General features: G+C 40.7%; 1 protein-coding gene across 13 annotated transcripts in view; it reads right to left on the reverse strand.

The window, feature by feature from the left end:
* CAMK2D (calcium/calmodulin dependent protein kinase II delta) overlaps positions 1-12,609 on the reverse strand; it is an 806,647-nt gene that overhangs the window by 352,814 nt on the left and 441,224 nt on the right. The gene's annotated exons all lie outside the window — the stretch shown is intronic.

Below are 12,609 nucleotides of genomic sequence, written 5' to 3' on the forward strand. Positions count from 1 at the left end.
AATTGGATCTTGTGCACAGCGTGCAGCCCACCCGTTGGGGCTGTCCACTCATTGCCGTGAAAAAGTTGTAAGTAAAGGAACAACCACTACTGCAGCAATGTATTCCCTCTAAATCTAGAAGGTCCCCTTTGCAGTTTTAAAGCACATACGTTTTTGTAACATTCTTTCAAAACCTTTGCATGCAGAAGAAAAGCTGGAAAGAGCCTCTGTCAATTAATGGTGTCAGATTGGAGACGAATAGGCAGGATCATGGTGGGCTTGGGTTGTGTTCTCAAATGAAAAATGTTCTCTCTAGCCGGTAAAACATGTCTCAGTTTAGCTCATCTTCCACATTCCGTTTAAACTTAAAACTTTTAATCATCCTTGGAATTTGTTTCCATACCAGGCTTTCTGACAACATGGCAGCAAGCCAAAAATGTCCCTTTTTCCAACATTTTTTTTTCTCAAAATCTGCCTTCAGGTTCTAATTTCACTGCTGGCTGCGCCTTTCTCCCCGTGTGCTTCACTCAATCTCTACTTGTGTTTAGATTATCTAGTGACTTACCAAGCAGAACTTGAAAACATCAGTTGGCAGCAGTTTTAATTCCTGATATCTCCCCACACCCCAGCATCCTTTTAACAAATAGATTTTACATAAAACTCGAATAATGGGTAAGCAAATATTTGAAATTATCTGAGCTTTTGCTTGTAAACAGTGCACGTCCTTGTTTCTACAGAACTAGGAATTTATGCTCCTTTGGCATGACTAGTTCCAAATCTGGCAGGGAACCTTTACATCCGGGGAGTCCAACTTTGTGTACTAAGGTCAGACCTGTACTAGGTTCTCAGGCTAGCCACTTGCTTTGTAATTTCCATTTAGTACATTTTATGCACATCTATCCCATCCTGGTTATGTGGCTCAGATACATTCCTTATGGATCAATGGAGGCAGCCCCTTCACTGTGTAAATGGCTGCCTTGCAGGAGTACCAAAATCATGGAAATACATATTTCAGCTAGAGCCGTATGATGGATTCCCCCATTGGTTTCATTTTCTATTTACATTGAAGTTTTTTGGTATTATAAACTATTCCAGTTTAACACTCCTGCTTAAACTTTGGACCAGATAACAAAGATTCTGTGCGTCAAGAAACCTGAAGACAATGGGTTGTACTTTAATCCCTCAAGGACCAGGAGAGTGCGGATATGTAATTATCTAACCCCTTGGTTTTCTAGAGTGCATCTCCTTAGGAATCTGAGACCAAGGTAAGGAACATTACTAATGGAAAGTGCTGAGAAGAAAGATTATTCCCACCTCTCTATTTCTACACAATCGAGGAGTTAACAGCAGCCATTTAGCAGTTGGATAATGTAACTAAACTATTAACCTAATATAGCACAACCTACAAAATCGGGGAACCCAAAAAACTATTAATTGGACATTAACTATCACTATTTTAAAACTGCATATGGTGCTCTTATGCTGCACGTAACTTCACAATTCTTTCTATTAAAAATCAATTTAGCATACAGTAACTGAATACTGTAAGTGGATTCATACTGTTAATTGATTTTGCTGCAATGTAATGCAAATAGCTGCATGCAGTGACAGTAAACCTGGGTGAAGTTCTCGGAGCTCTGCTACACGGAACTCTGTGAAGTGCAAAAAAAACCTCCGCCGCTTGCGTTAGATAAATGCTGTTCGCAGTGATTTTTCGTGCCAGGTGCTTGTCCGCACTGGGCAATCATTGCCAACGGCACCATGCACAGCGCAAGCAGGCGTTGCTTCCTTTCTGCCTCTCGTAGATTTTTACTCAAGCTGCAGCTTTCTGAACGTGAACGGCGAGTTACTCAATGCGAGCAGTCGCGACCACCCGCAATGAGAAATCTGACCGTCCGTGTCGAGAATTGTCACCGGAAGGTTGATTTTCCACCCTCGTGCTTGCCAACTTGATGAAGATTGCGAACGATGATAAAAACTCCGCTCTACTACGCAGGGTGGAGTTTTTCAGAACTCTGTGAGCTCTTTGTAACGTGGAGTGCAGAAAACTCCGCGAGCGGAGTGGAGTTCACCACCTAGACTGCGACACTAGAACAAAACAAGAACATTTTGTTAGATTGACCTAACATCCCTATTTGACCAAACAGCAGTATGTACTCAGGATTTCAGAACTAATAGATGGTTTGGCAAAATTCAATACTACAAGCAAGCTGCTTTTAAACAGATTGTCTTATAAATAGGAGCCAGTGATTTTTTCTCAAATGATCAGAGATGTTATTGAACTTCTTGAGGCTAAATGTTAGAACTGCATCATTCTGGATGGATTGCTTTCATCGAGGCTCCAATCGCTGTGGGTTTAGACAGACACAGGCATTGATCACTCGCTTTGAGATGAACTGGTTTAACTAAATATGAGTGTTATCCATAATTTGTGTGTCTTTTGCCTTGTTGCCCCAATTGCACCGGATATGCCCAGACGTGGGTCCCAGGCTCACTGTGGTACTGGATTAAAGCTAGCGAGGAGATGTGGGTGATACCCCGAAACGGGTTGTAGCATGCTTGTTTCTGGTCAATGGAGGACCTGGCCTGGCTGTTCATACTGGACTGTTCCCATGAGGAGCATGGTCAAGACTGATTTGCATATGGCTGACTAAAATGGGGCTGCATGGTTAGGAAAAGAACGATGGATTTATCCCAGATATCTTGACTGAGGGTGAATGTTTGAATTGTTCTGCACTCCATCCATCATTTGTGTGTATCCTGGGACTTTAGCCATCTTAAGACTACCCAGAGGCTGCACAATCACTGAATTGGTGGATACTGATCGGATGGTGAAATGTGTTGAAGGTGGCTGAGAAATCCAAGTGGATTTGTACTCCCACCCAACCACCATTGACCATTATGTTAAGGTTGTCCATAACAGATGGAAGTATATATAATATTGATGCTCAAGCCAGGTCAGAATCCCTTCAGCACAATTCCTAGTACGCCTTAACACAGTTCTGAAATTGAGTCATAAGAACTTACTCCAGGAGTTTAGAGGCATACAGGAAGAGAGATAGAGTGGGGTTCTGTTAAAGTTTCTTTAGCAGTCCTTCAAGTAGTACTACTTTGAAATTAGAGACAGATCAAGATGTAAGAAAAAGAGCTACAAATGCCAGGAGAGTTAGTAATTCTATCAGCGGTTTTCCAGGACAAGCCTTACCGAAACCTGAAGATGTACTCCTTGATATTAATAGCATACAGTTCACCACAGATAATAGTTCAAAATCACAAGAAGAGTTTTTTTCCTAGGGGCAATATTTAAATAGCCGACTGCATTCATAGATGAAAACAACCAAAAATCTTACTTTATTGTGAAAGAAAATTAGAAAGGGAGCTGACTAGGACCTGAAAGGGTGTGATTGCATTATACAATGATAGAATACCAAGAAATTAGATTGTTCCTTCAAAAGCTCTAGAAAATAATAGAAAGCAATAACTACACCTAACATTTTGCTGTAATGGTCTGATTTTAGACTGCTCTGATTCTGGCAATATGTTAACACATTTTTCTGGTAGACTTTATCTAGTCCTCTTTTGAATCCTTGTACCCCATCGCCTCACGAGGTTTCCAACTATTTTCTCTTCTGAGTTGCTCTCTGAACCATTACCAGGTATGCAATTTAAGTTTAATAATGAAATGGTTACTTACCTTTAAGGATTGATTTTGCAGCTTGAAGAATGTTTTGGATTCAGATGCTGTGCGTTATTCTGGCATCTAGCGGTTGGGTTCGGAATGGTCCTCTTGCTTCTTTTTTCCCTGTCACAGGCATAGTTCAACAACACTTGGTGAGATGACCATCTCCTTGAGACATCAGATGCGTGTCGTGGAATCCTCCGTACATGGTTGCCATCTTTGCACTCTTTTCCCCCAGGCAAATCTGTGTCCATGTTTGTATGGGCTTTCTGCATACGGGACTATCCATTGAGCCATTGTACATTTGTTATTTGTGAGCCCATGTTTGGTGGTGCACCAGGAACAAAGAATCTATTTCCTCTCCTGCTTTGTTTAGTTCTGTCCAGGTAGTACAACTACCCTGCAGATGTGAAGCACATGGAGAGCCCTTTCTGCTGGTGTTTTTGGTTCTTGGAAAACCCCGGGCAGTTGAAAGCTTTGGTTGTTGTGAAAATGTGATATGACCTTTGGTAGTAACTAAAAGTGTTAGTTCACATGACCCTGTGGGTATGTATATTTGCTGGTAGGGTTCCTGCGTGGTTAGTGCTTACAGCTTACTCACCTTGTATAATGAGCTGACTGCCCTCAATGTCAGAAATTGTCCCTTTGGTAAAGAAGAGTTTGCTCTGTTAGTCCGGGATCCTTTTGGCAGCAGCAAAGGCTTTTGCCTCACTGGAGTTGAGCCTTGATCCCAAAAATACTTACCCTAGCTGGTATTTGGGAGAATATCCCCAGATTTACTGAAAACTCCAGTTTGGGTAGTATATGCAGGACTACTGTCTTTAGTCGCCCCTTTGGCATTGTGTGAAGGAGTTCTATTTTACTAGCCAATCATCAAACTAGGGGTATATATATATCTCCCATCTTCGCAGATATGCTGCAACTACAGCTAGGCATTTTGCAAAGACCACCATCAGTGATGGCGTTATACCAAAATGAAGTACTTTAAATTGACAGTGTACCTGGCTGACAAAAAAAGCAACGTAAACTTTTGTGCTTCTTGTTCATTGGCATGGGAAGACAGACATCCTTGAGGTCTATTGTTACCATGTAATCCTTTTTCTGAAGCTGCGAAATGACTTCCTGAAGTGTCATCATCTTGAAATGTGTCTTTATGATTTGTCCAAGAACTAGAACTCGTCTGTGTTCAGTAGTTCTATGGCACAGGAGATATACTAGATTCCTTGCTTGTTCTCTTTCCTCGATACCTTTTGTATTGCTTGCTTTGCAGGAGTTCCTGTACCTCCTGTTGCAATTGCAGCAGCTCTTACTTTGTATGAAGTCTCTTTTTTGGCCTCTTACTTGGTGGTGTTTTAGGAGCTCAAAACAGTAACTGTGTTGGAAAATGTTCAGTATCCATTCTTCGGAGGTGATCAGCTTCCACTCCTGGAGGAACCATCCTGCACTGCCCCACACTGGTGTTATGCGCTGAAGCTCTCCTTTACTCAAGTCATTTGCTTGATGAGACCACCCCTCTGTGGGCTGGGCCCTTACCCTGGCTTCAAAAAGGGTGCTGAGGTGTTGCAGGAAATAGCCACTGTGGTCGTATTGATTGCAATGTTTGTTTGCTCTTATGAAGTACGTGGCAGCGAAGTATGGAACTCTCCTTTTCCCCAATGGTCTTCTTACTTAAGCAATCACTCGTATGTGCCTATAAAACTGCAGGGCTCATAGCCTTTGCTATCTCTTTATCCTTTGATCTGTTGGAGGACTTAATTGACCACAGTTCCAAAACCTCTGTTCCCCTGTGAAGAAAGTGATAATAGACTGCGTCTTGTGTTTGAAGCTGGAGAGTTATAGCTAGGTGTATCTCCTGAGGGTAGTATTAGTGCGGTTATCTCCTTGTGATGACTGCGGCATCCAAGGCAGACCTGAAGCAGGTGTTGGAGAAGGCCTTGCCGTATTCTATGATGGAGTTTGTCCACTTCCTGTATTGCTTCGTGAGTTCCCAATTTCCTCCCACTGCTGATTGGCATAGTGGTTAAGGAGCACATTTGAATTTTGAATCCTCCATTCCATGGCACCTGCTCTCTTAACTTTAATCATTTCCATCCCCGACCTTTAGATTTCCTTTTCTGGTGAAAAGCCCAATGATGTTGGGACACTGCACTCTTTCTGGTGGTGGTCATTGAGTCCGCCACATTGCTTTTTTCCCCACCCTTGGAGTTACAGGCTTGCATGTTTCTGGGTCTCTGAAAGCTTCTCTTCCTTGATCAAGGCGGCTTGGGAGCATAGAAAGATATTGGCTCTTCGTTTTTGTGATGGCAAAAGGGTTTTCAGAGTAAAATCAAGCCTACAACTGTTCTTCCTCTAACGATGTTCCATAATTGTCTGCAGTTCTTGTAATGACTGCATTGTACATTGTGATATTAAGGCCTTGAAGGGTAGGATTCAACAGTCTTCTCTGGAGAATCAGCATTGATGGCTTACCACTCTTCCTCAGTACTCTTTAGGTCTTGAGAAACATCCTGCTCATACATCTCCTCCTCCCTGAAGACTTCCTGCTCCTTCTCTTGTGGTTCAGTTGTAGTTGGTGGCGGTAGGTTCTCCTGCTCTGCTTTGAGAACCTTTTCTTTTACTGACTTCAATGGGATTTTAAATGTTAGGGATTTGTTGAACTTCCAATATTTCAGGAGGAACTCAGCGATCTCAGCATCAAGGAGTCACTTTTTCATTTTAACTGTGAGCACGCTTTGCTCGGTGTCAAAAACGAGCATAGGATTTGTCTTGTATATACTCCTTCTCCATCTCTCGATCTTGATCACCTCTCAGCATTAAACCTGCTTTCCAGGGCCATTTTCCAGTGGTGTCCTTGTGTCAGTACCTGTCTGTTTTTTTTTGTTCAACCCCCCCCTTATTTGTCAAGCAGTTCAGGGTCAAGGAGGTCAAATGGACCTTAAATCTGAATGAGTCAGCTCTGATTCACTACTCTCTTTTGGGATTACCTGCACCTGTCTTATATCCTTCCAGTATCTTATCTCATAGCTTTTCACTATCCAGTTTGACAATGTCTTCCTTTACATCAAACCCCTATCCATGTGGCACCGATGTGTCTTTAACACCATGGCTGCTAGGCGTTTTCCCCTGCTGTGCTGGGAATTGCTATTTTCCTTTATTCATGACGAGCCCAGCTCGGCATCAGCGTGCGAGCGCCCTGCTCCATGACGAGCTGGGCTCGTCATGAGTGTGGAAGGGGTTAAGGATGTCGTTGTTTGACAGACCGAGGTTGCTGAGCAAAGGCTGGTCTTTTTTTCTAAATCAAAGGGTAATGGCTCCCAAATCTGCTTTTTTCTGGTTCAGAGTGTCTTTGGCTGGAACTTGGTGCAAGCGTTGCAGCCTTTGAAGCTATGGTCTCTCACAAAGCAGAGGCTATAGAACTTATGATTGTCTTTTTGTGCAAATTGATGGTGGGATTTGGAACAGACTAATGTGGGGGGGGGGGACCATTTCCCTCAATGATTCCAGCCCTGCCCCCATGCACATCGTTTAGGCCCATGGTCGATATCCCCATGGCACACCAACCTTGTTCAGTGAACACTGATTGTTTTAAGTTGTCCTTGATATTTCTTCCCTAGTACATGTCCTTTAACAGTATTCCAACAGTTCTCCTCAATTGTCCATCAATACTTCCCCGAATTACTCTTATCAAGCCTGGAGATTCAACGTCTTCTTACAGACTCAAAGGAGGAAAAATTAATCTGAAGCTGGCCTCCAGGGTTGGCGCCTGATTTCACAAGGGGGCGGGTATACTACTAAATGGTGGCGGAGAACACTCACAAAAAAAGAGAACAGAAGCGGAAATTTCTAGATTAGAGCATAAAATGGAACAATATTGCACAACATGTGAATCCAGCAAAGAGACAGGCATGAAATAATGAGGCAAACCCTTATCTGTAGATATTCTTCACAATAAGTCCAACGCCAGCTACTTACATCTAACATGTGCTGAGACCCTCAGTACTCACTCTATCCTCCTCCTGTAATGCACAAGGTTGACTTTAAGCTACCCAAAATCCAAATGAGCACTAGAGCACATGTGGGTAGCTGGAAGGTCTCACATTTTCCAAGATAAAAGACCTCGAAAGGGATTGCACTTAAGGCTTTTCCCTCCCTGGGCAAAGTAAATTGTTTTCCAAACGCTAAACTCTCCTTGAAGAGGGGCACATTGCATGGTTTAAAGAGGCAATTTGGTGTCTAGCTGATGTGACACTCTAGGCAGATGCCTACACTTGCCTTGAACATAGTTTACACCAGGAGGAAGATTCCATTTTCTCAAAGGAAAGAGGGACTCAGTGGACCCGGTTTCTGCAAGGGTAGGGCTTGGACATGGCAGGCTTACTGTAGTGAATAGCCATAATACAGTCTCATTTGAGCACATATGAATAAACAAAAAGGTAATAGAACTTGTTTTTTTAATGTCAAACAGGTGTTGGTTGGATGTTGATGGTTATGTATTTAACACGCCTTCCTGAAACATACAAAAGAAAACTGGGGGTCTCTTGTGTTGCTATACAAGTGATTAATCTAACATCTTTGTGAGTGGAAGCAATGGCTATTTTTGGATATTGCAATTCTGTTTAAAGATAGAATTGACTATGTTATGAATAATAAAACATTAATCTTACTGTAAACATTCTCAATGATCTATTCTTCTAAAAAATTAATGTGATTTTGTGCAATATCCATCTTGTATATTCGTAATCTGCTTGGGGTCACATTGTGTTGCTTTTTTGTTGGTTTTATACTTTGCATATTTATTTCAAATTATTGTTCCACCTTATTTTAAAATTCACATCCTAAATTATCACTGTGGCTGTAACTGCAGTACGTATCCCTTTCTACTCTTTCACTTCGTGTTAACTAATGTATTACATTTTAAATATTTATGGATTGTTTGAGTTTAATACATGTATATTCCTATTCCTTGTAAGACGATGACAATTCTTTTTTTTACCATATTAATGTTTGTTAAGTTGAAAAAGAATCAATATCTAACCACTATGCAAGGTGAATTCCAATGTTTAGCATAATTGTTTTCTGTCTCATTCCTCCAGTTTTAAACAGATGTGCAGGTAAGCGCAATATACCTTAGGGTGCATCTGAATAATTTATTTAATGGGAGTGCACTGAAAAGAAAAAAATCAATCCTAATGTGCAATTTCAGAACCATGAAGGTTTATTGGCAGAGGGGGAATTAAAACAATAATCATACACCCTTTTGATAGAGGAGAATTAGGATGATGGCGCTAAGAAACAGATCCCTATGCACCCTTAGCGCAATTTAGAGTAAGTGCAAGGGTCAAGACTATTTGTACACCAGAAAATTATGGTTACTGCGGTATGTCGCTGAGCAGAAGCACTTTTAAACAAGATTCCTTTCAGCCCAAAGCAGCATGATCTTGCCACCAGACGACTGTAGAGGGCATCCACGTTTTTTTCTTCTCTACATGCATTCGGATAAGTAGACATTATTGTGCTAGCACAAAGGCATAAAAGAAGGAGTTCAACCGCCATGGTCACGTGCACAGGCTGTAGGATAAAATTCAATGACCATGAATGTCTTGACAAATCTCCAGACTTCTACTGGTGCTCTATTAATTATGCAGAAATCCTTTATCTTGGAAGTACAACACTTGTTTTACTGTGAAAGCGCAATATCATGTGAGCAAGGAATTGGAGACAAGGCAAGCCTGGGCCATTTATTGGTGGTTTGCCGCCAATGCGCCCCAATGGGCGAACCACCACTGATACACAGTCCAGACCCTAAAAGATGTACTACCACTTATCATACCTTATTACTAATACAAGCTTTCTTTTACTATAACTGAAATGTAGAACTTAAACAATGTTTTGCATTACTATATTTTGTACTACTATTAGCACTTAACGCATAATATACAGATATGTACAACCACAAACTATAGTTAACACACCAGGTGAAATGTGAATACTGCTTGTGAAGAATGAGTCATGATTCACATTGTCCAACAAGGAAAATAGGTAACAGACACTGTCAAGCTTAATACTCCATGCCCTCTGACAGGGTTGTTACAACAAATTTAGAGGATTGTCCTAGTTCAAATCTACGACATAATGATAAACTGGCAAATTTGGATGTTGCAGATTAGATTCAAAACCCCGGTATGAAAATGCAAGGACTTTGGCATAGAGTTGATGCAGAATATACAAACACAAAAAAGTGGCAGAAATTAGCCCGAGCTCATCCATGCTCACCATCCAAGCTAGTGAAAGCTGGTGACAATTTGAGACATCCCAGATGTTCTAAACCGCTTACCTATGCACTTCTTCTGCTTTACTAAGTTATTTGGGATGAGTCCTTATAAGATTCAGATTCAAACAAATGTTTAGACAATAGAACTGTCAAGCATATGATATAAACACTTTACAACCAATCAGTAAAGAAAATACATAACTATAAAATGTGTGCATTTGTAAAGCACACGCTCACCCAACGGTATGAAGTTGCTGAATAACAGATGTTTATTGTTATCCAACTCAATGGTACTCATTTTATCGACCTCAGAATGATAAAGGCTGCGTGGACCCACCAGGATTTGAACCTGTGACCATGAGTTTAAACACAGGCCCCTACAGTGGAGGCATTAGTCCACTAAACCACCAGACCAGGCTTCCTGCAATGACTAACATTTTTTTAAAAATCATTAAATAAATTAAGCACTTGTATAATAAATGTATATATATATATATATATATATATATATATATATATATATATATATATATATATATATATATATATATATATATATATATATATATATACCATACATAGACAATAAAACATTTATGTTTGTATACCCTTTAAAAATCTTCCTACTGCACTTAAAAGACCCTTATTTGATAAACATTATAGCTGCCTCCCGTGAACTAGCTCCATATTAAATAAAACTGGTCTTAAAAAAAGGCTCATTGAGATGAACAATCCAGCAGAATGTTCATACAGCATTGCTCGCCTAATACACAGCAACAGTTTCCACTGATTCACTGCAGCCTCCTTGACAGGTTATTGCTAGTGATTTAGGGCTACATAATGAGAACCTTTTTTTCTCTACCAGGGCATCTTAAGGATTTTGGGGGCCCTGGGCTAAACAGATTGTGGGGCACCTGTTCATCACAGCTTTGATCTATGACCCACTTTCAGCTCTTTCATGCCCTCTTTGGCCAGGTCACTGAGAGTGCACAGATACACTCATCCAAATTCTAAATGTGTTTACATCTAGTATTCAGAGATAGTAGATGTGTGTCCAATATTGTAAGGCAGCAGCTCACTACTATTACAGCAAATATCTGTGACACTCTCCCATTTCTCATATGTGAGGTCCTGATTTGATCTAAAATAAACCATTATATGGATGTCGCATGAAACAAAACATTTCTCTGCAAAAATCTCTGTCATAGGCTTGCATAAATCATCCTCATTTAAAATAAAGTACAACCCACTTTGTCCAAGCCATACAACGTCTCTGTTCTCTACAATGGATGGCCCCTTTATGAATTACATCAAAGAAGGATTTCCATAGGAAGGAGAGGGAGTAGTCCAGTATTCACCACTCTAACAAATCTAGGCAATGTGGTTTCATGCCGCCTGCTTTCCACAAGCAGTATTTTGCTATGAAGAGATTGGGTATTGAGACCTGGCATCCAAACTTGTCTGGGCAGATTTTCTTCTTATATTTAAGATTCATCAGACATTCTGCAACTTCATTTGAAACTATGCAATTATTGTTTTTCAGTAGATCTTCATGTGCACAAACCAATTGCACTAACTGATTTATGCACCCTTGCATCATGTTAGTAATGCTATTTCTTTTTGATATATTGAAATATCAACACTCTATATACGAGTAATTTCAAGGTATCTTTTGCTCCTCACTCAGGAGACACCTCTGTCTTCTTGGTCTTGCAAGAGACACTTTAATAGAGAATGACAGTATCAACTGAACTTTTTGAATGCAAAGTATAAACAAGAGTTTGCCAGCAAACTAAAAGTAGCCATAATATTTTCCAACTATTGGAGAAAAGGTAATGAGACAGATATGCCTAATGTACAAAAGAATTCATATGCATCCAATTAGCAGATTCCTAGAGCATGCGAGACAGAACCTACTTCAGTGGAATCAGGTCATATTGTATATGTGTTGTAGTTGTCTGGTTATTTTTATAATCCACTGGTTTAATCCTTATCATGTGCTCAGGTTTGGTTCCTTTGCAGAATGCAAGTTTGTTTGACACTGGGACAGATTAGTCACAAAGATAGTGAGGTCCGAGTCCGGCCCTCTTTTATATATATGGCTCGGCTGGGCAAACGGATCAAATTATTTTGTTTCTCCACTGTATCATATGCAGAGGATACACAAATTGTAGTGTTGGTCTCTGAAGATCCAGCGGAGGTTGCAAATTGTTTTAGATCTTGTATGCGGGTAGTGTTGAGTTGGATGGCAACAACGGTCTGAAATTAAACTCCAGAAAAAAGGGGTTCTATTGTTCAGAAAACTCACTCCTTTCTGGAATTCCCACCTGATGATCTCAGGAATTAGGACCCCTACCTGCTCCAGTCTCCAAAGCTTAGAAACCTAGGGATTATTTTTGATGGCAACCCCACACTTTCAGAGCAGATAAGAAAACTACGTCTGCATGTTTCTACCTTCTAAGAACATAAAAAGACATTGCAGTTCATTCCCTTTGACCTACAAAAAACAGCAATCACCTCCTTAGTGCCGTCTAAGATGGACTACTGTAGTGCCGTATATTTGGGCATCCAAAACGACGCTTAAGCAAATTACAGGCACTGCAAAAGACTGCCACCGACTGCTGATGAAAATTCCCAAACCCTCATAAGTTTCTCAAACTACTGAGCAGCTGCAAAGGTT

The sequence above is a fragment of the Lissotriton vulgaris genome, chromosome 3_1 (genome assembly GCF_964263255.1).
Source record: "Lissotriton vulgaris chromosome 3_1, aLisVul1.2, whole genome shotgun sequence".
Lineage (NCBI taxonomy): Eukaryota > Metazoa > Chordata > Amphibia > Caudata > Salamandridae > Lissotriton > Lissotriton vulgaris.